This window comes from Hibiscus syriacus, unplaced genomic scaffold, assembly GCF_006381635.1.
Source record: "Hibiscus syriacus cultivar Baekdansim isolate YM2019G1 unplaced genomic scaffold, ASM638163v2 tig00110234_pilon, whole genome shotgun sequence".
NCBI lineage: Eukaryota > Viridiplantae > Streptophyta > Magnoliopsida > Malvales > Malvaceae > Hibiscus > Hibiscus syriacus.
Window position 1 is genome coordinate 1,547,301 of NW_024062639.1, and position 26,586 is coordinate 1,573,886.

A 26,586-nucleotide genomic window follows, 5' to 3' on the forward strand; every position below is an offset into this window, starting at 1 on the left:
TAAATTTTTAATTTTCGCAATTAAAGACAACTGATAAATTAATTGGTACCGAAAGGGCGGTTCAAGGGTGCTAATCCTTCCTTGACCGTAATCGACTCCCGAACTCGATATATTTCTAGTACAACGCAGATCAGGTAAGGTGATGTCCGACCCACTTAAGTTCGTTTTAAAATTGTCGGTGACGACTCCAATTCATTTAATCCAAGTCGAAGCCCAATTCCAGACCCAACCGAAAGACGGTTCCGACAAGTATAATTTATCCGATTAAATATGATTGTTATATCTATTCATTCATTCATCTTTTCCCAAAAATACAAAACAATTCATATAGACATATTTCGGCAACAAATTGTAGTATTAAGTTACATGCCGAATTTCCTGCATTTTCTTTATTTTTTAAATTTGATGTAAATTTACAACCTCATCATTACATTGATAGGATATCTACATTATTGAGAGAAAGGAATAAAACCAAACTCATCTCCCTTCCTTTCTTGTTTTCTATTTTTAATTTTAATTTAAAATTAGTATTCTATATATAATAATATTTCATAAATATGTCTATTTAGATATATGTAATATACTCAAATAATGTAAATCCTAAATTTTGAAATTTTAAACTCTAAAGAAAAGTATGATAATATTAAATTGTGTGTGTGTGTGTGTGAGAGAGAGAGAGAGAGAGGTAATTCGGGGAGAGAGGGAAGAGAGAGAGAGAGGTAATTCGGGGAAAGAGGGAAGGGAGGGGAAGTTGGGAATAATAATAGGGGGAAAGGGGGGATGATGTATATGGGGAAGTAAACATGTGGGGAAGGGGAGATTGAATTCAAGTCGAAGTTCAAAGTGCACATGTTTTGGTACGGCTTAGTTTGAAAAGTCTTCCTTTCCTTTCGCCCCTTACAAAAAAATAACAACGTACACGAGAGTGGTACGTTTTCATTTTTAGGTAAGCCGACGATGAATGCCACGTTTCAATCCGCGTACAACAAAGTACTCCCTATCTCATCCAACCCCACCCTTTGTCAATCATCGTCTTTCTTTCATTTTCAGGCCCTCTTTTCCTTTATATTTTTTATATAGGTATAAAGTTGAATGAGTAGGATTCCCTACCATCATCATTATCAAACACAGCCCGATTACCCGAGACCAAATAAATATTAAAAATAATTATTATTTTATATATATATATATAATATTAATAAATTTACTTTAAATTAAAAAATATATATAATATTTATATATTTAATTTAAATATATATATATCCGCGATTTTCCTCGATTACCCAATTGAGATCCCGTTTAAATCTCCAAGATTTTTTAAGCGAGGACGGGTACGGATTGACCAATACCCGGCCCGTTGCCATCCCTAATTACGTGTTAATGCCTTCCCTGGGTGCCTCTCCCACCACTAACACCTACCCACCTCTCATCCCCACTCTCCAATTACAAACCATGATTATGTATGTATGTATGAAGCCATAATAATAAAACTATTCCGCCAACATACTTGCAGGAATTCCCTAGTTATACCAAGGCACGAAATTAAACATCACCGGTACAAGGATAGGTTATTTTACTTTTTAGCGAAAGTGATAGCCATGGGATACCGAGGGGCGATCTTGAAACCCTGCAGGTTCTGCATTTCTGTAGAAGACTGCTCTTCGTCTTCATACTCCACGAATGCATTACCCGACTTTGCTTCAATCATCCGGTCTTCCCTGAACCCAGGGTATTGTATGAAAACCAGTTGCAGCATCACGCTCGTTGTCTAATGAGGTAAATTCTGTATGAACAGAACGCCTGCTCTTGGGCATTCACGTTTCCATGGAAAGGAGCCTGCACATACTCGTATAAGAGTTTTCCCAAATAGCATGTTAGCCAACTCAATCCCTCTCTAGTCAAAAAAAAAAAAAAAGCGGCCCCAAAAAGTGTGAAGTCATATCTTATAAACTATCTAAGCACTGCAATCAAAATACATGAGCTGCAATTCCCATAGGTAAAAGCGGTTGGTTTGAGAGAGGGCGACAAATAGGAAGCAACAATCAAATAGAAATACTTCCGCAAATTACCTTCGGTCCACCATTACTTTGAGAACCTGCGCTATTTGACATTGTATATTGCTGTGCTTCCTCTGCACGTCGTTTCCTTTCAGTTGAAAATTTCATAGTGTATCAGAGGATGACATCAAAATATAAAGCAGTAAATAAACCAAAAGAAAATTAGTTTATATTGGATGCAAATTAATTAGTAAACCAGAAAGATGCAAAACTTTAAGTTCTCTGTCACCAAGAAAGCAACTCTAATCAACGGCTTGTCATTTGCCTTCCTTTTCACTTTTAACTTCTTTTTTTACAAACAGCAAAAGCCAAGAGTATAAATATAGCACCATTAAACAAGAAACCAATGGTTCACTGAAGACATTTATCCCCCAAGGGAATTAACAGAAGTGCTATGGCAATATCGTGGTCATACTAAAATGTGTTTTTTTTTATAGAAAAAAGGTAAAGAAAACCTAAATATCCAAGTTCTAACCCAAAAATGTACCCTGCATTTAAAAACTATCTTCTGTTACTCCCTCTGCCTTATGATAAAAAAAGGCAGGTAGTGACAGAAATATTTGGTCCAATTATGAATTTCATCCTTCTAATTTACAGAAGTTAACCCTCTACTTTAATTTGTCCAAATTCGATCCGGGTACATTATAGAAACTACAGAAATTAGTCCAACTGGGTAACCCTGCTAAAATGTACTGTAAAATACTATCCCGGAAATCATCGATTTGGCAATTTTTATGTGAGGAATTAGAAATAACCAGCAGTTTATAGCAACAAATTAGCAAAAATCAACGGTTAAAGTGCACGATTTCACCACAACTGGACTAAGTTCTCAGCTTCGGTAAAGCGAGGGGACCAAATTCAGACATTTTAAAGGGACTAACTTCTCAGTTTTCATAACGTAGATGGATGAAATTCATAATTAGAGACATATATATGCATAATTGTGATAATTACATTCACATGATAACACAATGAAATAAAGAAGAAATCATTTCGTTTATGTTCAATAAGGACCATGCATTTATTCGTAAGGAAATCTTAAGAACTAAAAGATTAGGCAGTCACCTTTCTGTTCTTGCTTCTTCTTTTCTCTGGGAACAAAGCTTCCATCATTTTTGGCAATACAATCTGACTTTGTCTTTGCATATTGTATCTACTGCACCAAATTAATCAGGCATACAATCAAACCCAAGAACGGTTAGCAGCTTAAACCACATATAAATTAAGCCTCGAAAACAATTTGATTGCAATTACAAGTGATGCCTGGAGAATGAATGAAGTTTGGTTCAAGCAGCAATCTCCAGGAATTTACGACCATGGGGAGATGGGTATAGTTTTAAGAGAAAATAACCTCAGTGACCAAAAATCCCATATAATATACGATTTTAACCAACTTTTTCTGGATTTGCCAAAATGACCAACAAAATCGCAATGCGATCGCTAATTCGCAACGCGATCTCCATTATCGCAAATTCGCGTTGCATTTCGCGTTGCGATAGTTGGAAATCGCGTTGCGATGGTATACAATGTCGTTGCGATTTTCCCAATTCGCAATGCGAATAAGTAAATCGCAACGCGAATTGGGAAAATCGCAATGCGATACTGACTATCGCAATGCGATACTTACTATCGCAATGCGATAATACAAAATCGCAACGAGATACTGACTTTCGCAACGCGATTCTGACTTTCGCAACGCGATTTACATAGCGCCATTCGTATTAACGCGTATTTTTTTTTTCAAATTCCAAACACGAATTTTTTCTTAATAAATCGAAACTGAACCGTCCACAATAATCGTAACTCATAACCTCAAACCCAAAAACACAACACTCAGTCCCATCTCCATCTCTCACTCTCTACGGCGAAATCCGTCCCCATCTCCGAAGATTTCCTTCCCCATCGCCGGCGAAATCCCTCACAACCATTCACAGTCAAAATCCCTCACAATCATTCAGAAATGGAAAATCAACCTCCGAGGGTTAGTTTTTTATTTTTATTTTGAAATTTTTGCATTATTTTAGGTTTTTCATATTGAGATTGATGATAAGTTTACTGGTAATTTCAATATAGATTAACCATTTCACTTAGATTTCTTATTAAATTCATTCGATTGCTGCCACTACTGCTAAACTGTTTATCCTGTGAAGTTAGTATTTGTCTTTGCTTTGTCTTTTGGTTGAAGTAATGCAGAAGAAGAATAGTTTCGAGAATGAAAATCGCAACGCGGAAATAACTATCGCAACGAGATAATCGCAACGCGAAATAAAATCGCAACGCGAAACCAAAATCGCATTGCGATTTTCATTTCGCGTTGCGATTTTCATTTCGCGTTGCGATTTTTATTTTGCGGTTGCGATTTTCATTTCGCGTTGCGATTGTCTGGTCGCGATAGTCATTTCGCGTTGCGATTCTCTCGTTGCGATAGTCATTTCCGCGTTGCGATTCTCATTATCTCGTTGCGATTTTCATTTCAACCAAAAGACAAAAACAGTGTTGCAAATTTTAGTTTCAAGAATAAACTACTATTTATGTTTATTGTTTGTTTTTGGTATATCTTGACAGTGTAATTTTTGGTATATCTAACTTGGTATGTTTATTGTTTTTTTGTAGAAATTTTTTTCGGCTTCATTGACATTAAGGAATAAAGTTAGCCTAGCCACTACAATTGCTTCGAAGCTTTCACCTGCACAAAGAAAATTGTTTGAAGAAACCTGCTTCGGGCCATGGCTGAGAGTACAGCATCCGGGTGGAGATGCTAGTTTGACCCATTTGTGGCTTCAGACCATGACTAGCGATCTACCCGACAGTATACAACGTGGTGAGGAAGAGATATGGTTTCATTTTCCACCGGCGTATACTTGTTTTGGGCGGAAGGAGTTCTGCTTAATCACTGGTCTACGATTCGGATACGATGATGTAGGCCGGTACACTCGTCATATCACCCGCCCATCATGGTTATCCAGGGTTTTCCTGATGAGTCAATAGAGAAGCCGAACTTACACGTCGACGACATGAAGAAATTGTTTAATAAGAAAGATGGTTTTACTCGGATGAATGACGTCGATGTTGTCCGAGTATGCCTTCTACTACTTTTGTATGCCGGCTTTTTAGGCAGAGAGGCCAGACAACCTATTTCTCAGGAGCTAATATTATTAGTAGAGGACCTAAATGCATGGAATCTGTTTCCGTGGGGTTCGTATATATGGAAAGCTACCTGGACTAAGTTGTCGTCTGCCTTTGTGACCGCAAAAGTTTGCGGGGCGATGGGTCGAAATACACTTTGTCAGGCTTTGTTTGGGCCTTTAAGGTAAGAATTTCTATATAATGTTTTTAAAATTATAATTAATTATTTAACAATTACTAATGTTTGTTATTATATTGTTGTAGATTTGGATATTCGAGGCTTTCCCCAGCATGCGGACATATGCATTAAAATCCTCAGATGATATTCCTAGGGCTATTTCCTGGAAGAGGAAACGTATGTTGGATTGGGAAGACTTAATACCATATGCGACAATAAATAATGTAAGTTAACACAAATACTATCATATATAAACAAGTTATTAATAGTAGACGTTTAACTTTGTTTTAGTTTTTATATTTTTAGGAGGCCAACACTCCATTAATGAGACTGACACCCACGGAGGCTGAGCTTGCCACTGATTGGTGGCAAGCTAGTCAGCGTTTTTTTGATGGCACGAATGATGAGCAGCCTCCACTTCCTCCACTTCGAGAGCCATCACCTCACCCAGAGCCATCACCTGATCGACCCGACTATACACCTCTACAACGAGAGCCATCACCTATCCCTCACATCATCGAGTCTCTTCTCCACCATCACCTCATGATAGGCGACCGACAAAGATGCCACGACTTCTATCTCCCTGTTCTCCACCTCCACGGGATGAGTCAAGGGAGTTACGTGATGAGGTCAATGCCTTGCGTGAGGAGATCGGTACTCTACGCGATAACGATGGTGCATGGCGTGTGGAGGTGTCTACTTTACGTGGTGAGGTTGCCGCTCTACGTGAGATGGTAGTATCGTTGCAGAATGAGGTTCATACTCTACGCAACGAGGTAAGTTTAAGATTTTCCATATTTAACTTGATGATAAATTTACTCGTAATTTCACTTAAATTAACCATTTCACTTAGATTGCTTAGTAAATTTATTCGGTTGCTGCCAAAACTGCTAAACTTTTTACTTTAACACTGTGAAGTTAGTATTTGTCTTTGTTTTGTCTTTTGGTTGAAAGTTTGAAATATATTTATCTTTGTTTTCACTGTTTAAATATCATGTCTGTTTATTTACTGATATTTGTATTTTTATTTAGCAGACCGATAAGGTGGATGCTTTACGTCTGGTTTTTCTTGCACGACAGAGTTCACGCATCAGACGGCGTGCACGTGCTATTAAGTCTCCGTATACCCCAATAGTGCGAAGACACCGCAAGAAGAAGCCCGACTCGCCTATCATCCCTCAAGAGTCCACTCCTATCGTTGAGAGGCCCCTATCATTCCTCGAGAGTCCCTCCCACCGTTCAAGAGGCCACTGTCATCGTTGAAGAGGTCCCTCCCACCATTCAAGAGCCCGATTCACATGGCGTCATATGTAGGATTCTTGAGAAACCCTCTGACATGCCGGACATGATGGATTCAAGTTGGCTCTCGTATGAGTTACCGGCCAGTACCATACCGGTATCTGAAGAGGAGAGGAAACAACAACCGGACACAATTCTGGATAACACCCTTTGGGCTAAGACCGCAGTTGATTTTTATCTACATGAGCGAAGCCAGGGGTGTTTCACTGACATATGCAAGCTCAATGATGATATCTATTTGTTGCTTGATCGGTCTTGGTGGGGCGTATTATTAGGGGTCGAAGACAATGGCTATTTCGATGGAGGGGTAAGTCTTATATTTTCTTATATTTTCATTTGATTATTTTTTTGTAATTTATGTAAGTTACTAATATATGTCTTTTTTTGTAAAACAGCACATCGATGCGTGGGTGTCACGTCTTCTAATAATTAGGAAACTTAAGGAAAATAAAAGAAATACACGGTATACAATTATGCCGACGTCTTTTAACGCCGTTCACTTGAAGAATCAACGAGATGAATCATTTGCGTTGGGCAATGGACAAGCTAAACTTTATCCTGCATGGTGGGAGGTCGATAAGGTTAGTGTTTATTTTAGATTGAGTTTAAAGGTATTCATAAATAAGTGCGCAAATGAATGAATTATTACTTATGATTGCAGGTGTTTATCCCTGTTTTGGAACGTAACCATTGGCTTCTCGTCGAGCTTCAGATCCCATCCCTTAAGGCAATAGTATATGACAGCATGATAAATTACATATCATTGGCTGATTTAAGAGATATTATTAAGGGATGGAGCTCTTATTTGGCTAAATACTTGGATGCGATAAATTATTGGACTCGTTCTGGAAACAGAAGCCAAAGAAGCTCAATATTACAGTTAGCAGAGACGAGACCGCACCACAACAAACGAAAGGACCCAGAGGGGATTGTGGTCCTCTCGTATGCTTGGCGTGGACCGTTTGATCACAGGAAGTATAAAGTATCTACCTCCCACCGATATAGATAGAGCTGCAGTAGGCTTGTGGTTTCGACATTATATGGCTAGATCAATATACGAGACGCTGCCTACCTGCATCCGCGTTATAAAAATGTCCATAAACAATTGGTATGTTTATAGGCTTGTGGTTTGAAAATGTTTGGTTAAGTACCTAGAATTCAATAATTTGTTGTTTTGTAGGTTTTAGATGTGTAGAAAGTGTTGTTTGAGCAATGTTTGGTTTATGCAGGTTAATCTCAGAAGTGAGCTGCGTGAAAATGATGTATGGCTGCAAAAGTTGATTCAATAGTAGAAGTGTTATTTTCTCTAATAATTATTGCTTATTTTTGATTGTTTAATTGATTTGTAAAAGGTGATTTGTAAAAGTTGATTTGTTTAATTGATGTTAACATAATTCTTATTTGTGCTTGTTTAATTGATTGAAATGTAATGGTTGATTTTTTTGATTTCAATCTGCATTATGTTGAAGGCAAAAAGTACTATCGCAATACGAAATGAAAATCGCAACGAGAGAATCGCAACGCGAAAATGAAAATCGCAACGCGAAATTAAATTCGCGTTGTGATTTTCATTTCGCATTGCAATTCCCTCGTTGCGATTTTCATTTCGCATTGCGAAATTAGCGTTGCGATTTTCATTTCGCATTGCGATTCTCTCGTTGCGATTTTCATTTCGCATTGCGATAGTAATTTCCGTGTTGCGATGGACATTAAGATGATTGCCTATTAAGTGATAACAACTGGAACAGATCATAGCAATTTTCAAACTCAAGTTACTAATACATGCCTAACTGAAAATGTTAAAAGTTCACACATAAAATCTACATAATACAACGTTTGCATTTAAAAATCACCTAAGTTAACAGTCCCAAAAGGTGAAGCCAGTTGTGATTGGGATTTTAAAGATGATTGCGATTTGATTGCCTTTTTCTTGACACCATATGAGCTTTGGATTTTGATGATGATCCATATTTGGTAGAGGAAAAGATGATTGTGATGGCACTGGTGATCCACATGTCAACCTTGTATGACCACTTTCCTTGCACCGACTACATGTCGATCTCTTATTCTCTTCACCCTTAGACGGTATACGATCGTGACTTTTTGGTCGGCCAGGTAGCCTTCTGTCCATGGCTGGTGGTAAAACTGTTTGTAAGTCATCTGGTATGTCCCACTCAGAAGGATGTGAAATAGGGTAGACAATCTCGGCATAAGTCTGTCGATATACTTCTGTAGTGTAGCAATCCATAGCGTATGTGCTTGAATCATCTTGGTTTAGATGAAGAGCAACTTTTATAACATGGCCACATGGATAACCAGATGTTTGCCATTTCATACAACTACACGTCCTTGCATTTAGATCGACAAGCCCATTTAAGTTATTATCCAGTACTTCAAACAAAGTGTTTGAACATGGTTCAACTCTCCATGACGTTGACTTCACAACACATTTCGTTATCTTTTTTTCAGTCCATGGTGTAACACGATGTTCCAATGTTCCTGTAAATTTAAATAAATAATACTTAGTAAAATATATGATAAGTTACGAATTCAAAGAAATAATACCTGCATGGTTTCTTTTCTTGTAGTACCACTGTTGAATAAGGCTCGAAAAAACTCCATTAACATAGTAATGGGTAATTTCTGGGAATGACGACTTAGAGCGTTAATTGATTCTGCACTATTAGACGTCATGAAACCATATCTTGCTCCAAGTTGATGTACTCTTGACCATCTTTCAAACCCGACATCTTCTAGTGTTTGAGCACACTGAGGCAAAACACGTCTTAAACAGTTTATATGCTTATTGAAATCCACTTCCCGATAAGCCTTTACAGCCTTCCAGTATGTCCATTTGTGCTTTTTTATACCAGCAGACCTTGATTTTAGATTTCTATACAAATGAACACCACAAAGTCCATGAAAAGCATCTGGGAAACACCTTCTAACAGCGTTGTCAATTGAGTTTGCCCTATCGGATATGATTGTCAGATTGCTAATAGGACCTATGCAATCCCTAGATGCCCCATAAACCATGTCCATAAATCAGAGGTTTCAGATTTGCCAACCCCGTAAGCTATTGGCAATATCCCATTGTTAGCATCCATGGCTACTGCTAATAAGTTTACTCCAGGTATCGACCTTTCAAATGTGCTCCGTCAACTATAATAACTGGGCGCATGCAAGTAATAACGAACGAATCTACAAAATAATGTACACAAGAAATATAATCATTTAAATGTGAAATGCATGTAACTAACAGAAATGAGTCAACAGAATTATATTGATTTACTAACCGCAGCACCAATGGCGATAAACAGCAACTCAAAGCGTCCATCTCTATCTGTTTTGATATGAGTTACCGACCCAGGATTTTTCAGCTTTAAATTGTGACAATAAGCCGGCAGTTGGGCAAACGATGCTTCTGGCGACCCCCTCAACAATTCCAAGGCATAACATTTGGCTCTCCAAGCTTGAGAATATGATATACTAATCTTGAACTGAGCATTCATGTCAGTCATAATTTCATGTCCCCGATATACCCTACCATTCAAAAACATTAACTCAGCCAGAAAACCACCCAACACCTTTTTGTTTGCCTGTCTATGGTGAGGAAAAACTTGGGTTCTTGAACATGTATGTTTATCAATAAAAGTCCTAACTTGAAACATTGCGCAATCTTTTATCCTCTTTGCAATCATACGCCACGTACAGTTTTTGTCAATCGTACACCTTGTTTCGAAACGATCTTTGCTTGATTTGTTAACTTTTAGTTGATAGCCATCTTCCACATATTTCGTATACAAAGCTATCTTCATGTCTTCCTTTGTATCAAAACAATCATCTTTCTTGATACGAATAACTTTTGTGTAACAATCAACTGCTTTCTTTGCCAACTCTTCTTCCGATAACTGAAGTAATTCTGGCATATTCCAGTTATACTCCCGTGGCATTTTCTTTTCTTCGGGGACTTTTTCTTCTTCTTTTTCTACTTCAGGATTATATGAATTACAGAATGGATGTTCAACATGTTCATTCACAGTCGTAACTTCCTCCTCATTATCATCAACAACATCTTCCTCGGCAACGGGTGTTTCATCATCAAAATTCGGGTATTGACCAATATCAAAATCATTACACACAGGGTCTGTTTCTTCTTCTGAAACATCATCAAAATCCGTGTATTAGCCAGAAGGGTACTAGCCGGTAACTCATACGAGAGCCAACTCTCATCCATCATGTCCGAAACCGGTGGGGGTTTCTCAATACTTCGATATATTACCCCATGTGAATCGGGCTCTGGAATGGTGGGAGGGACCTCTTCAACGATGACAGTGGCCTCTTGAACGGTGGGGGGGGATCTTGAGGGAGAATAGGGGCCTCTTGAACGATTGGAGGGGACTCTTGAGGGATGACCGGTGAGTCGGGCTTCTTCTTGCGGAGTCTTCGCACCATTGGGGTGAACGGAGACGTAATAGCACGTCCACGCCGTCTGATGCGTGAACTCCATCGTGCAAGGAAAACCCGACGTAAAGCATCCACCTTATCGGGCCGCTAAAAAAAATTAATACATAAATAAGTAAATAAACAGACATGATATTAAACAAAGACAAATATGTTTCAAACTAGCATTGTATTCACCCAAATCATTATTCTATCATAGTTCACAAAATGCTCAGATAACATTCCAGAAGTAAGCACTTATATAAACATTTAAAAGGACAACATATATAAACATTCCAGAAGAAGAATAGTTTACTTTCGCAACACGAAAATTAAAATCGCAATGCGAAATGACTATCGAAACGCGGAAATGGCTATCGCAATGCGAAATGAAAATCGCAACGACAAAATTGCAATGCGAAATGAAATCGCAACGACAAAATCGCAACGCGAAACACAAATCGCATTGCGATTTTCATTTCGCGTTGCGATTTTGTCGTTGCGATTTCATTTCGCATTGCGATTTTGTCGTTGTGATTTTTATTTCGCATTGCGATAGCCATTTCCGCGTTGCGATAGTCATTTTCGTGTTGCGAAAGTAAACTATTCTTCTTCTGCAAATTGAAACTTGAATGGATTGCATTACTTCAACCAAAAGACAAAAACAAAACCAAAAACAAATACTAACAAAAACAGTTTAGCAGTATTGGCAGCAACCGAATGAATTACGAGTATGAAAAATCTTAAACTTACCTCGTTGCGTAGAGTATGAACCTCATTCTGCAACGATGCTACCATCTCACGTAGAGCGGCTACCTCACCGTGTAATGTAGACACCTCAACACGCCATGCACCATCGTCTTTGCGTAAAGTACCGACCTCCTCACGCAAGGCATTGACCTCATCACGTAACTCCCCTAACTCATCCCGTTGAGGTGGAGGTGGAGAACAGGGAGATAAACGTCGTGGCATCTTTGTCGGTCGCCTATCTTACGGTGATGGTGGAGAAGAGGCTCGATGATGTGACATAATAGGTGATGGCTGTCGTTGTGGAGGTGTATAGCCGGGTCGATCAGATGATGGCTCTGGGTGAGGTGATAGCTCTGGGCGAGGTGATGGCTCCCGAAGTGGAGGCTGCTCATCAACCGTTCCATCAAAAAAACGCTTACTAGCTTGCCACAAATCAGTGGCAAGCTCAGCTTCCGTGGGTGTCAGCCTCTGTAGAGGAGTGTTGGCCTCCTAACAATATAAAAGCTCAAACAAAGTTAAACGTGTACTAGTAATAACTTGTTTATAAACATATGGTAGTATTTATGTTAACTTACATTATTTATTGTCGTATACCGTAGTAAATCTTCCCATTGCAAGGTCCGTTTCCTCTTCCAGGAAATAGCCCTGGGAATATCATTTGAAGTTTTTATTGCATATGTCTTCATGGCGGGAAAGGCCTCAAATATCCAAATCTACAAACAATATAATAACAAACATTAGTAATTGTTAAATAATTACTTATAATTTTGGAAACATCATATAAAAATTCTTACCTTAAAGGCCCAAATAAAGCATGTCAAAGTGTATTTGGAACCATCGCCATGCAAACTTTTTCGATCATCCAAGGCAGACGATAACTTATTCCATGTAGCTTTCCATAAATACGAGCCCCACGGAAAGAGGTTCCACGCATTTAGGTCTTCTACCAATTTGATTAGATCATTTGGAATAGGTTGTTTGGTCTCTCTGCCTAAAAAGCCGGCATGCAAAAGAATTAGAAGGCATACTCGGACAACGTCGACGTCATCCATCTGAGTAAAACCATCTTTATTATTCAAAAATCTTGTAAGGTCTTCTACGTGTAGACTCGGCCTCTCTAGCTCAGGAAAAACCCGGGATAACCATGATGGGCGGGTAATGTGTCTAGTGTACCGACCTACATCATCGTGTCCGAAGCGTAGACCGGTGATTAAGCAAAACTCCTCCCGCCCAAAACACGTATACGCCGGTGGAAAATCAAACCATATCTCTTCATCACGACGTTGTATAGTCTCTGGTAGATCGCTAGTCATGGTTTGAAGAAACAAGTGTGTCAACATCGCATCTCCACCGGGATGTTGTACTTTCAGCCATGGCCCGAAGCATGTATCCTCAAACATTTTTCTTTGTGCAGGTGAAAGCTTCGACGCAATTGTTTTGGCCAGGCTGACTTTATTTCTCAAGGTCAATTGAGCCGAATAAAAGTTCTACAAAAACAATAAACATACTAAATTAGATATACCAAAAACTACATTGTGAAGATATACCAAAAACAATAATAAACATAAATAGTAGTAGTTTATTCTTCAAACTTAAATATGCAACACTGTGAATTTCGTATTTGTCTTTGTTTTTGGTTGAAGTAATGCAATTCATTCAAGATTCAATTTGCAGAAGAAGAATAGTTTCTGAAAATGAAAATCGCAACACGAAAATGACTATCGCAACGAGAGAATCGCAACGTGAAACTAAAATCGCGTTGCGATTTGCATTTCGCGTTGCGATTCTTGGTTGATTTAATAAGCAATCTAAGTGAAATGGTTAATCTATTATTGAAATTACCAATAAACTTATCATCAATTTCAATATGAAAAACCTAATAATAATACAAAAATTTCAAAAAAAAAATAATTAAAAAAACTAACCCTCGTTGGTTGATTTGGTTGATTTTCCATTTCTGATTGTGAGGGTGGCTCTGAGAGATGGAGATAGACGGATTTCGCCGGAGATGGGGACGGATTTCATCGGAGATGGGTGAGAGAGTGAGAGATGGAGATGGGACTGAGTTGTGATTTTAGGTTTTAGGTTATGAGTTGCGATTACGGGATATACTGTGGACAGTTCAGTGTTCCAATATATTAATATTCATGTTTGGAATTTAAAAATAAAATACTTGGCCAGGATACTAATGGCGCTTTGAAAATCGCATTGCGATTATGTATTATCGCGTTGCGAAAGTCAGTATCGCGTTGCGAAAGTAAGTATCTCGTTGCGATTTTTTATTATCGCATTGCGATAGTCAGTATCGCATTACGATTTTCCCAATTCACGTTGCGATTTACTTATTCGCATTGCGATTTTCCCAATTCGCGTTGCGATTTACTTATTCGCATTGCGAATTGGGAAAATCGCAACGATACTGTAGACCATCGCAACGCGATTTTCAACTATCGCATTGCGAAAATGCAACGCAAATTTGCGATAATGGAGATCGCGTTGCGAATTAGCGATCGCATTGCGATTTTGTTGGTCATTTTGGCAAATCCGGAAAAAGTTGGTTAAAATCGTATATTATATGGGATTTTTGGTCACTGAGGTTATTTTCTCTAGTTTTAATAGCAAATGGTGCTATTGATAGGTAAAAAACCTCTTCCTTGGGTGCAGAAGGAACAAGAGTCTTAATTTACAATAAAAATAAATAAAATGGCCCCTAAGATTCTAGTAAATAATAGAATAACTCCAACAACATTAGTACATTAGAGATTCCACTCAGTGATGTACATCCCAAATCAAATGCAGCACAAACATCATTAGAGTTAAAAGAAAGAGACAACGTTCACTTCAATTTTGATCTTTGAAGCAATCAATGTCACAAGATATTAAGGTACTCACCATAGGTTTATCATAACATGGAAAATTTTGCATCTGACGGAAGGCGTTACTAGCAGCTGTCAACTCATCAAACACAACCCATGCTTGTCAACGAAGCTTGGGCGTCTTCAAGGAAACAACATCCAAGATCCTTCCGTGTTGATAAAATGAACAGTAAAGGGAGCTCTTTAGTTCTGAAAAGAAGAAGAAATTGTTAATGGGGAATCGATCCCGTTTCAATGTTCAAACCGTAGAGAATCAGCTGGATATTTGTAAAATGTTAAGTTCAATGCCCAAGTAAAGAAGGGCGCCGCTAGGTTAAACCCACCGAAGGAGAAAATTAACTTCTGTTTTTTTCTTTCTAATACCCTAGAAAAAAACTTGATTTTCATCTAAAGGATACGCGTAGTTGGGACAAGATTCAATTGAAAGTTGAGTGGCTTCTAGTTAGTTACATTAAAAATTGGATTAATAAAAAATAGTATTAAAAAATATGTCTAGAAAAAATTTATGATAATTTTGAAAAATTATTTAAAAAAATTAAAAATGATTTTTATTAAAAATAAACTCAAACGGCATCTTGTGTCTCCCTCCCCTTCCCCTTCCCCTTCCCCTTCCCCTTTCCCCTTTCCCCTTTCCCCTTTCCCCTTTCTATAGCTACCGATCTACCAGTCGTGATCATCACTGTAGCCATCATTAGTACTGACATCGACCTTCGATCAAACTCTTATTGATATTTTAATGTAATCTGTCACCGTTTTTTGTAGAAAAACGTTCAAAAGTTCGTCAGATTTTAAGATGCCGTCGTTGTTCTTTGTCAATTTCGACCGATTTCGTTGTCAATAAACAACACCACCATTCGAACTACCGTGTAATTTCGATCAACCTCAATAGTTCAACAATGACGAAGATGGCAAGAGATGGCCAACGATGATTGGTAATGAGTTCAAATGAGAAATTTTAGTTTCTTAGTAGTTTTTTACAGTTTCAATAAAAAAATGGTTTTTATAAATAAATTAAGTTTTTTTATTTTTTTAAAAAACATTTTTATTATTAAAAAATTTAAAAAACTATAATGATAGACACATAAAATTATAACTATGAAAACATTATATACATATTTTTAATAAAATATTCTTTAAACATTAAAACGTTTTTCGAAACATATTTTAAGCACTTATTTTGTATATAACCTTTAAAATTTCCCTCCTTTTCTCAGCAACCAAACAAAAAGCTAGAGAGAAAATGGTGTTACCTTCCTTCCTTTTTATCTGCTCGTTGAGGTTTTTGATGTAAATGGTTTGATTTGGAAGTATATCCGCTGTTAGCATTTTCGCTGGGATTGAAAGAGTGTTGAGAAGTGGATGTGTTGGTTTGGTTAGGCAGCCGACTAAATTACTGCCCCAAAACAATCTACTTTAAACCAAGGCTTTACAGATTCGGATTTCATATAGCGTCTATATTGTACCAATTTCTTATAATATCTGTAATCTTTTAAAAGCTATAATAATTAATTCTTTTAATAAATTGAATAATATATTTTAATTTTTAAGAGTTTAGTAACTAAATCTTGTAATAATTTAACAATATTTTTGAACATTTGGAAATTCAATAATATTTTTACACCAATTTCTATTATCAAGAGCTGCTCCAATTCTGCGTGTAGCGTATCGGGTTTTTCAACTAAAGAGCTATTCACACACTTCCAACCTCGCAATACAACTCAATTCTTACCATTTTCAATTGATGTTCTATTTCTACGCCCATTTACAACTCGGCTTCCGACTAAACAGTAAGTAATCTTCACGATTTCAAAGGTTAAAGACTTTAGGAATTGGGTTGACACTGCAAACAGATATTGATTTTTACCCCCTTAAAAAAGACGTCATATCTCACATCAAAATCTTTTGATTTCCTACACTTATTTTTGTCCAAGTCTATAAAAATATTATATTATATTATATTATATTTATTATTATTATTATTATTATTTATTTTATTATTTTTATAAGCTCCACACTCAACAATTCTAATTTAGTGAGATTTAGAAAATAAATCAACGTATTTGAATCTTATTAAAACACTAACACCAACGTATTTGAGTCATATTGAAACACTAAATCTAACGTATTTGAGTAATATTGAAACAATAAAAACAAAGTTTTTTGAGTCCAAGTAGGACTCTAAATCTGAGCTAAAAATAGGTTTCTTTAAACTATAAATATACTCAAGCATCAAGAGGAAATGACACAGAGAAAAACGTGGAACCAAAACCAGATGAAGGAGCAACGATCTGAAAAAACTGAGGGAAGAAAATGACAAAAAATAAGCGTGGAGGATCCAAAGCTATTATCTTAAAAGCACGAGGAGTGACAAAACATTTTCATTGCAAATACAATTTCTCTACACGCACAACATGGGAGATGTAATAACTTTTGACTTATTCTTTTTATTTCATTTTTTATTTATTTACTTTATATATATTTTTTATTTTCTCCTAATTTTAATATTTTTATTTTTTTACATTGTTTTATATATATATATTTATTTTTTTTTTCATTTTTCATTAATATTTTTTATTATTCTTTTATCATGTTTATTTTTATTTTTACAATACAACACTTTTAACTTTTTAGGGATACTTTCAATCGATCAAAGATAATTAATTCGAATTGAATTTTTAAATTTCAATTTCAATTTTGATTTTCACGATTAAGACAACCGATGAATTAATTGGTACCGAAAGGGCGGTTTAAGGGTGTTAATCTGTTGAAAACATTTTTGTGTTTCGATATAACAAATTAAGTTTAAATGAATTTTAAGATTTTACAAATGATTTTCTAAGTATATTCGATTTAATTAATCGAATATCAAAATATTACTCCAAGTCTTTCAAAATCAATTTCAAACCTTACTAAATGTGTAAAATTGTGTTTTATACTTAATATATTTTTGAAACAATTTTCACAAAGTATTTTGAAACAAAATCAAGCCTAAAATCAATTTTTCAAAGTGATGCACCGATGCACCAATCCATGCATCGATGCACCATGAATCAAATTGAACATCGAATGCATTTTATGCATCGATGCACATACCAAGCATCGATGCACTGAGGATTTTATAAAAACATCGAATGCATTTGATGCATCGATGCACCAACCATGCATCGATACACTCTTGCTATTTTGAAACATCGAATGCACTTGATGCATCGATGCACTCTTAGTGCACCGATGCACTAAGGGTCTAATGGTCAAAATATTTGAATTTTACACTGATGCACCTATGCACCATGGGCATGCATCGATTCACTGACACTCCCAACTGCTTTAATTAATTGTTTTCACACTTAAACGGCTCTATTGACTCCACTAAGCATCCCCAACATTCAGAATCATTTGAAGGTGTATTTAAACAAGCTTAGAAGCCATTGATCAACAACAAGAAACATCAATCAACTAGAATCAAGAGAGAATCAAAGAGAAAGCATCAAACCTCAAGTTTGAGCATTTTCAAGCCTATTTCATTTAATATTTATTTCTGCTTTCAAGAACACTTATTGTGCTCAATTGTATTATTCTTGAGTGTCCTTTCCTTGTTCTAGAATTGTGCAAACATCTTGCCTTGTGAGGATTTTCTTGTAGGTTTGCAAAATTTGTATTATTCTCTTTGGGAGAGAGTGTTCTCAAGAATTTGAGGTATAATTATTGAGGGATTTGTAAGGTTACTCTTTGTCCTCAAAAGGAAGACAAATTAGTGAATTTGTGGAAAATCCTTAGTGTGGATAGCTAAAGTAGTGGACGTAGACTTTGGTTAAGAAAGTCGAACCACTCTAAATCGCTGTGCAAATCTTTTCAATTTTCTGCAAAGCTTTCACTGAAATTTTTATTTGCCAATTCACCCCCTCTTGGCCAACTCCATCGATCGATTAACTCAACAATTGGTATCAGAGCCTCACTCATTTGAAGGTTTAATCGCCTCTTGAGTCGATTCGGGAAGAGTTACATCGATTTTCAAAGTCATCAATGGACGGTACTTCAAACTCCGACTTCGGTCTCGATTCGATGCCCGTCAACAAGCCTCCTTTCTTCAATGGAACTAACTATGCCTATTGGAAGAATAGAATGATGTATTTCATTCAAGCAAGAGACATGGGAGCATGGAATGTTGTAGAAGACAGATTTATCAAGCCTCTCACTCATCTAAGATTGTGGAGCGAAGGAGATACGAAAATGTTCCAGCTCAACTCCAAAGCCATTCATATCATATTTTGTACTCTTGGACTAGATGAATATGGAAGAGTTTCATCTTGTACAACCGCCAAAGAAATATGAGATAAACTACAAGTCACTTATGAAGGCACCAACGAGTTTCATTAATATTTTTTATTATTCTTTTATCATGTTTATTTTCATTTTTACAATACAACACTTTTAACTTTTTAGGGATACTTTCAATCGATCAAAGATAATTAATTCGAATTGAATTTTTAAATTTCAATTTCAATTTTGATTTTCACGATTAAGACAACCGATGAATTAATTGGTACCGAAAGGGCGGTTTAAGGGTGTTAATCTGTTGAAAACATTTTTGTGTTTCGATATAACAAATTAAGTTTAAATGAATTTTAAGATTTTACAAATGATTTTCTAAGTATATTCGATTTAATTAATCGAATATCAAAATATTACTCCAAGTCTTTCAAGATCAATTTCAAACCTTACTAAATGTGTAAAATTGTTTTTTATACTTAATATATTTTTGAAACATTTTTCACAAAGTATTTTGAACCAAAATCAAGCCTAAAATCAATTTTTCAAAATGATGCACCGATGCACCAATCTATGCATCGATGCACCATGAATCAAATTGAACATCGAATGCATTTCATGCATCGATGCACCATGTATCAAATTGAACATCGAATGCATTTCATGCATCGATGCACATACCATGCATCGATGCATATACCATGCATCGATGCACTGAGGTTTTTATGAAAACATCGAATTCATTTGATGCATCGATGCACCAGCCATGCATCGATGCACCAGCCATGCATCGATGCACCAGCCATGCATCGATGCACTCTGGCTATTTTGAAACATCAAATGCACTTGATACATCGATGCACTCTTGGTGCACCGATGCACTAAGGGTCTAACGGTCAAAATATTTGAATTTTACACTGATGCACCGATGCACCATGGGTATACATCGATGCACTGACGCTCTCAACTACTTTAATTAATTATTTTCACACTTAAACGACTCTATTGACTCCACTAAGCATCCCCAACGTTCAGAATCATTTGAAGGTGTATTTAAACAAGCTTAGAAGCCATTGATCAACAACAAGAAACATCAATAAACTAGAATCAAGAGAGAATCAAAGAGAAAGCATCAAACCTTAAGTTTGAGCATTTTTAAGCCTATTTCATTCAATATTCATTTTTGCTTTTAAGAAAACTTATTGTGCTCAATTGTATTATTCTTGAGTATTCTTTCTTTGTTCTAGAATTGTGCAAACATCTTGCCTTGTGAGGATTTTTTTGTAAGTTTGCAAAATTTGTATTATTCTCTTTAGGAGAGAGTGTTCTCAAGAATTTGGGGTATAATTCTTGAGGGATTTGTAAGGTTATTCTTTGTCCTCAAAAGAAAGACAAATTAGTGAATTTGTGGAAAATCCTTAGTGTGGATAGCTAAGGTAATGGACGTAGACTTTGGTTGAGAAAGTCGAACCACTCTAAATCGCTGTGAAAATCTTTTCAATTTTCTGCAAAGCTTCCACCGAAATTTTTATTTGCCAATTCACCCCCTCTTGGCCAACTCCATTGATCGATTAACTCAACATAATCCTTCCTTAACCGTAACCAACTCCCGAACCTGACACGTTTCTAGTACAACGCAGTTAAGGTAAGATAGTGTCCGACCTACCTAAATTTATTTTAAATAGTCGGTGGCGACTCCAATTCATTTAATCCAAGTCGAAGCCGAATTCCGGGGCCCAACCGAAATACGGTTGCAACAACTTGGCGACTCTGCTGGGGAAAGGTAAGTGAGTCAGGCCATAATTAATTTTCGATTGTCTTTTTATGCGAAAATAGTAAATTTTAATTTATTTATTCGATTCTAATTATTTACCTTTGATTATTTTTCAAATAAATAGTTTTACTGACATTTTTTTCAATGATTTCATATTTTCGAAATTTTCATCTCAGGCTCTATACCCGAGCTCCAAACCTTTTTTAAGTGGGGTGAAAGTGACACCTTCGTGAAAATTTATTCTTCATATGAGCCTAACAAGTAACCTTCAGGATTCGTATACCTTATGTCTTCGTGTAAATTTATTCTCCGTATGGGCATAAGGGAATGTTTCCTCTCGAGTTTAACTTAGTCCACATAAGCTTATAATGGACTTAGGACTAAGGGTCTGGCAAGCCCAAGGGGTCACCAGCAATGAGAACTCGAGTACCTTTTTAGAACCTAAACTAGGAGAATACAGGGAATTAGAGGCCACCCCAAAGCCTCATTTCAAACCCTAGGCTACTTTGTTTCCTGCTTTACTTTCTGTTCAAAGCATGCAAATTAGACAAATATGCGGTTAGGATTTTTTTGAAATTAACATCTGGGATAGAGATCATGTCCGGGTAGGAATAATAAGCATGTGGGGTAGATATCATGTGGGGTATGACTTTTATTTTCATGATTGTTTTTTTACTATTTTCACCTCACTAACTCTTTTCATTTTTTGTTTTGTTTTGTTTTATTTGCATCATTTGCATCATTTAAAAGAGGTGTTGATCCACCAAAAACGTGTTTGTTAAACCTGAATAATATGTATTAATGGACAAAGGGGCTGTAATACAAGAAATGAAAATACAGAGGACAGTCTACAAGTCGACTATGTGTCACATTCAATCCAGAAGACGTGGTGTCCACAATTGAAGAGTGTATCACTCTATTGAATTATAAAGGACTCAGAATGAACCGGGTCTACATCAAGCACAATGAAAGTATATCTTTGAAGAAATGACTGACAAAGGTTGCAGATGCAAGACGAGAAAAATGTAACTGACACAGACGCTCCTTTCAAAAACTACGAGAACAAGATGGCGAAACCCTAGCTGAGCTGAATACCATTGCTGACGAATTCAAGAAGCAAACTTCAGATAGTTTTTATCGATGGAGGGCTCTAATGGTGTTGCCGTTAGGGAACAGACTCAGCAGAGAGTGGAAGCCGGAGGTGCAGTCCTTTGAGACTTTTTTTTGGGCAAACAACTCGCCATTTGCATGGTTTATCCAGAGAAGCCAGAGCGGTTCGACAGGTTATTCAACCGGTGATAGACGAAGGCAGAAGACTAGTCAACGTATCGGAAGCTGTCAGGATATTTTTGTCTCTTAAAAGATAAAACACTTTTGTCCCCAATAAGGATTATTTCTAATAACAGACACATTTTTTGGATCAATGCCTCGAACATTGCATGCATAACGCATTCCTGCATATTTCGCATTACTTTTCTCTTTTTTTATTACATTCACATGTCTAATAAAAAATGAGAATATTTCGATCCTATGACATATAAGGAGCTTTACCAACAGTTGTTGACGCACATGTTATGTCACCATATCTAGAGAAATCCATGAAGCCCTTGTACCCCAGGTAGTATGATAAGAACGCTCATTGTGAATACCATAGTGGTGTCCCAGGGCGCACTATCAAGAACTACTCCACATTCAAGAGAATCATACAAAAAATACATAACAAGAATTGGATCGACTTCAACAACTTGGGGGATCTAAGTGAGGCAGATCATTTCATCATTTGAGGCATTCTGTTTGAGTTTGTTTTTTCATTTTTTTCTCAAGTTTTTGTAAGAACATTTGAATAAATTTTTGTTACTTTAATGATGACGAGCAATGAATCACATTTGTAAACTTGCAATTCTTTGAATATCAACTGAATTAAGAAACTCTGTAAATGGTTCAAAGTTACAGATCTCTGACAAAGTAACATGATTTAAAACAAGGACTTTGACCTTACCCAAAATATACCCTCAAACACCATACCCTGCTCTTGTAATTAACCAATATAACCTTTTCATTTCATATGGTGCGGACAACATGGGGTATCCTTTTGCATATGACATTTCTATACTTTTTGTTTAAGATGTTCAGTGATGATAATGATCTTCACAGATGGAATAGTCGAGTAATCAAATCTAGTTTAGGTCAGTTGTTTGGAAATTGAACTTTAAAGATGAGATTCCTTGACTTTCAAAAACACCTAGACTATAACAGGTTCTTCTTGACAATCTTAAGAAATTAAAATCGTAAAGTGAGTTATTCCACTAAGGCAATTGGTTATAGAGGAAACTTGAAAGCTTTGGCCTTATGAATAGGTTACATTCAAACCATGATATTGCTTGAACACTTGGCAATTCAGTGTTTACTCTACTGCTATTGTCCGGTCGAAGACTTTGTGATGAGATGAACCATTCGGTTAACTTGATAAAACTGATTATAATGTTAAGTTGTCCCTCTAAAACAATTGGTTAAACGCTCAGGCTTTATGGATTCAGCTAGCCAGATAACGGTAAATTAAATCAAATTTATCTAAGCAAGAAATTTTTGGTAATGGACTAAGGGAGTTAAGGAACACCTGTTATAGTCAATTTCACACAAGCACTCAGGAATTTCATTCTTAGACCGATATTTCTGCACTACCTTTGTTAGAGGAACTTACAAAATTTGAATAAATGAAAGATTTCAGAGGACCGAAATAAAAGGTCTAGTAATTGATCATGCTAGTTGCGTCATTTTGTCCGCGCCCAATTAAAATGCCAAACCAAAAAAGCATGTTGTGATATTTCAAAACATGACATTTTGGGTTACCAAATCTTAAAAAGGAGGGCAACCTAAAGTTAACTCATCCATTTGAATATTTGTCAAAGAACTGTAACTCTGAAAGCATTAAAAGAGCTATTGATTCATTTGATATACCTTGAACTCATGTTTATAATTTGATTCAATTGCGAACAATATTTTACAGAATTTTTATCATGTCCCCTCTTAAAAAAAGAAAAAGGAGAAAAACATTTTCAAATAAGACAGTTTAAAATATGAAAGGTCTGTAAAGCAAAGCTCGAGAAGCAAATGGGGCACGATCGATTCCAAGGACCAGATTGGCAGAAAAAACACGGAACTCCAATCAAAGAGATAAGACATAACTCATTCATGTTGCATGCATCTTAGACATACTTAAGGGCATCACATTTATAATTTTTAGCACACATAAATTTTTTTACAACTTTTAGAGTCAAATTTAAACTTCAAGATGAAAGATACTCGATTCAAAATCGTATTTATAAAATTGATGGTGGTTTCTCAACTTCACAGCGAAGGGGCGACTGTTAACAAACCACTTTTCAGAGTTAATTTCAACTTCATAGCGAATGATATTGGACTCGAGACAACACAAGCTCAACTTCACAGCGAAGGGACGACTGACTGTCAACAAACAATTTTTCAGAGTCAATTTCAACTTCACAGCGAAGGATATTGGACTCGAGACAACACAAGCTCAACTTTACAATGAAGGGGCGACTGGCTGTCAACAAACAACTTTTCAGAGTTAATTTCAACTACACAAGCGAAGGATATTGGACTCGAGACAACAGAAGCTCAACTTCACAGCGAAGGGGCGACTGACTGTCAACAAACAACTTTTCAGTTTCATTCAGATTCAATTTCAACTTCATAAGCGAGGGATATTGGACTCGATACAACACAAGCTCAACTTCACAGCGAAGGGGCGACTGACTGTCAACAAATAACTTTTCAGTTTCATTCAAAGTCAATTTCAACTTCACAAGCGAATGATATTGGACTCGAGACAACATAAGCTCAACTTCATAGCGAAGGGGCGACTGACTGCCAACAAATAACTTTTTAGTTTCATTCAAAGTCAATTTCAACTTCACAGCGAAGGATATTGGACTCGAGACAACACAAGCTCAACTTCATAACGAAGGGGAGACTGATTGTCAACAAACAACTTTTCAGTTTCATTCAGGGTCAATTTAACTTCACAGCGAAGGATATTGAACTCAATACAACACAAGCTCAACTTCACAACGAAGGGGCGGCTGACTGTCAACAAACAACTTTTCAGTTTCATTCAGAGTCAATTTTAACTTCACAACGAAGGATATTGGACTCGAGACAACACAAGCTCAACTTCACAGCGAAGGGGCGACTGATTGTCAACAAATAACTTTTCAGTTTCATTCAGAGTCAATTTCAACTTCACAAGCGAAGGATATTGGACTCGAGACAACACAAGCTCAACTTCATAACGAAGGGGCGACTGACTGTCAACAAACAACTTTTTAGTTTCATTCAGAGTCAATTTCAACTTCACAGCGAAGGATATTGGACTCGAGAAAACATAAGCTCAACTTCACAACGAAGGGCCAACTGACTGTCAACAAACAACTTTTCAGTTTCATTCAGAGTCAATTTCAACTTCACAGCAAAGGATATTGGACTCGAGACAACACAAGCTCACCTTCACAGCGAAAGGGCGACTGGCTGTCAACAAACAACTTTTCAGTTTCATTCAGAGTCAATTTCAACTTCACAGTGAATGATATTGGACTCAAGACAACACAAGCTTAACTTCACAGCGAAGGGGCGACTGACTGTCAACAAACAACTTTTCAGTTTCATATAGAGTCAATTTCAACTTCACAGCGAAGGATATTAAACTCGAGACAATACAAGCTCAACTTCACTGCGAAGGGGCAACTGACTGTCAACAAGCAACTTTCCAGTTTTAGAGTCAATTTCAACTTCACGGCGAAGGATATTGGTCTCGAAACAATACAAATATTTGGATTTCAACTTCACGATGAATGATATCCAATTCGATGCTCAACTTCACAACGAATGTGCCATCCACAGTTTCAACTTCACGACGAAAAGAATCGTGCCCACCAAAGGCCTTCGAGTTCGACTACGCTCAGCTCCAAGGCACATCATTTGCAGCATAGCTTAAGTCGAGAAGAGCTGTCTGCCAAAGACCCTCGAGTTCGATTACACTCAGCTTCGAGGGCACATCATTTACAGTATAACTCAAGGCTAAAAGGGTTATCTGTCAACAAAGACCTTCGAGTTCGACTTCACTCTGCTCAAAGACACCATCTTTTGCAGCATAGCTCAAGGCAAGAAGGGCTATTTGCCAAAGACCTTAGAGTTCGATTCCATTCAGCTCAAGGGTGTATCAACTGCGTTGCATCAGCAAGGAACTACTTTCCGGTCAAATTTTTACACCCAGGTCTTTAAATCGAGAAAAAAACCGAGGTCGACAAAGTTTGACAACAAAGAGTCATTTACCAACTCACCCATGATTTCGACTTCAAGAAGAAGGATATCGTGCCCAATGGATCGGCTTAGTGTCACTATCAAGTCTCAAATCAAAGAGAACCGGACAAAAAATTGGTTGTCTTTTTCATCTTTGATCTATTTTTGTTAACACAAAAATGTACAAAGAGGGGCAGCTATTGACACCCGTTTTTGTCCGGGTCTACAAAAACATTTTATTATATTATATTTATTTATTATTATTATTAATATTTTTTATTTTATTATTTTTGTAGACCCCACACTCAACAACACTGATTTAGTAAGATTTAGAAAATAAATCAACGCCTTTGAGTCCTATTGAAAAACTAAAACTAACGTATTTGAGTCATATTAAAACACTAAAACCAACTTATTTGAGTCCTAGTGAAACACTAAAACCGAAACATTTTGAGTCCAAGTAGGACTCTAAATCTAAGCTAAAAATAGGTTTAT

The 26,586-nt window shown here is 36.7% G+C and overlaps 1 long non-coding RNA gene across 1 annotated transcript; it reads right to left on the reverse strand.

Annotated features, from left to right (window-relative positions):
- Positions 1 to 1,386: 1,386 nt before the first annotated feature.
- On the reverse strand, positions 1,387 to 14,882 carry LOC120114519. The gene is made up of 4 exons (XR_005515400.1): positions 14,742 to 14,882; positions 3,123 to 3,210; positions 2,070 to 2,145; positions 1,387 to 1,836 (listed from the first exon to the last, which is right to left on the reverse strand). It is a non-coding gene; the product is annotated as an uncharacterized LOC120114519 (long non-coding RNA).
- Between the last annotated feature and the right edge of the window lie 11,704 nt (positions 14,883 to 26,586).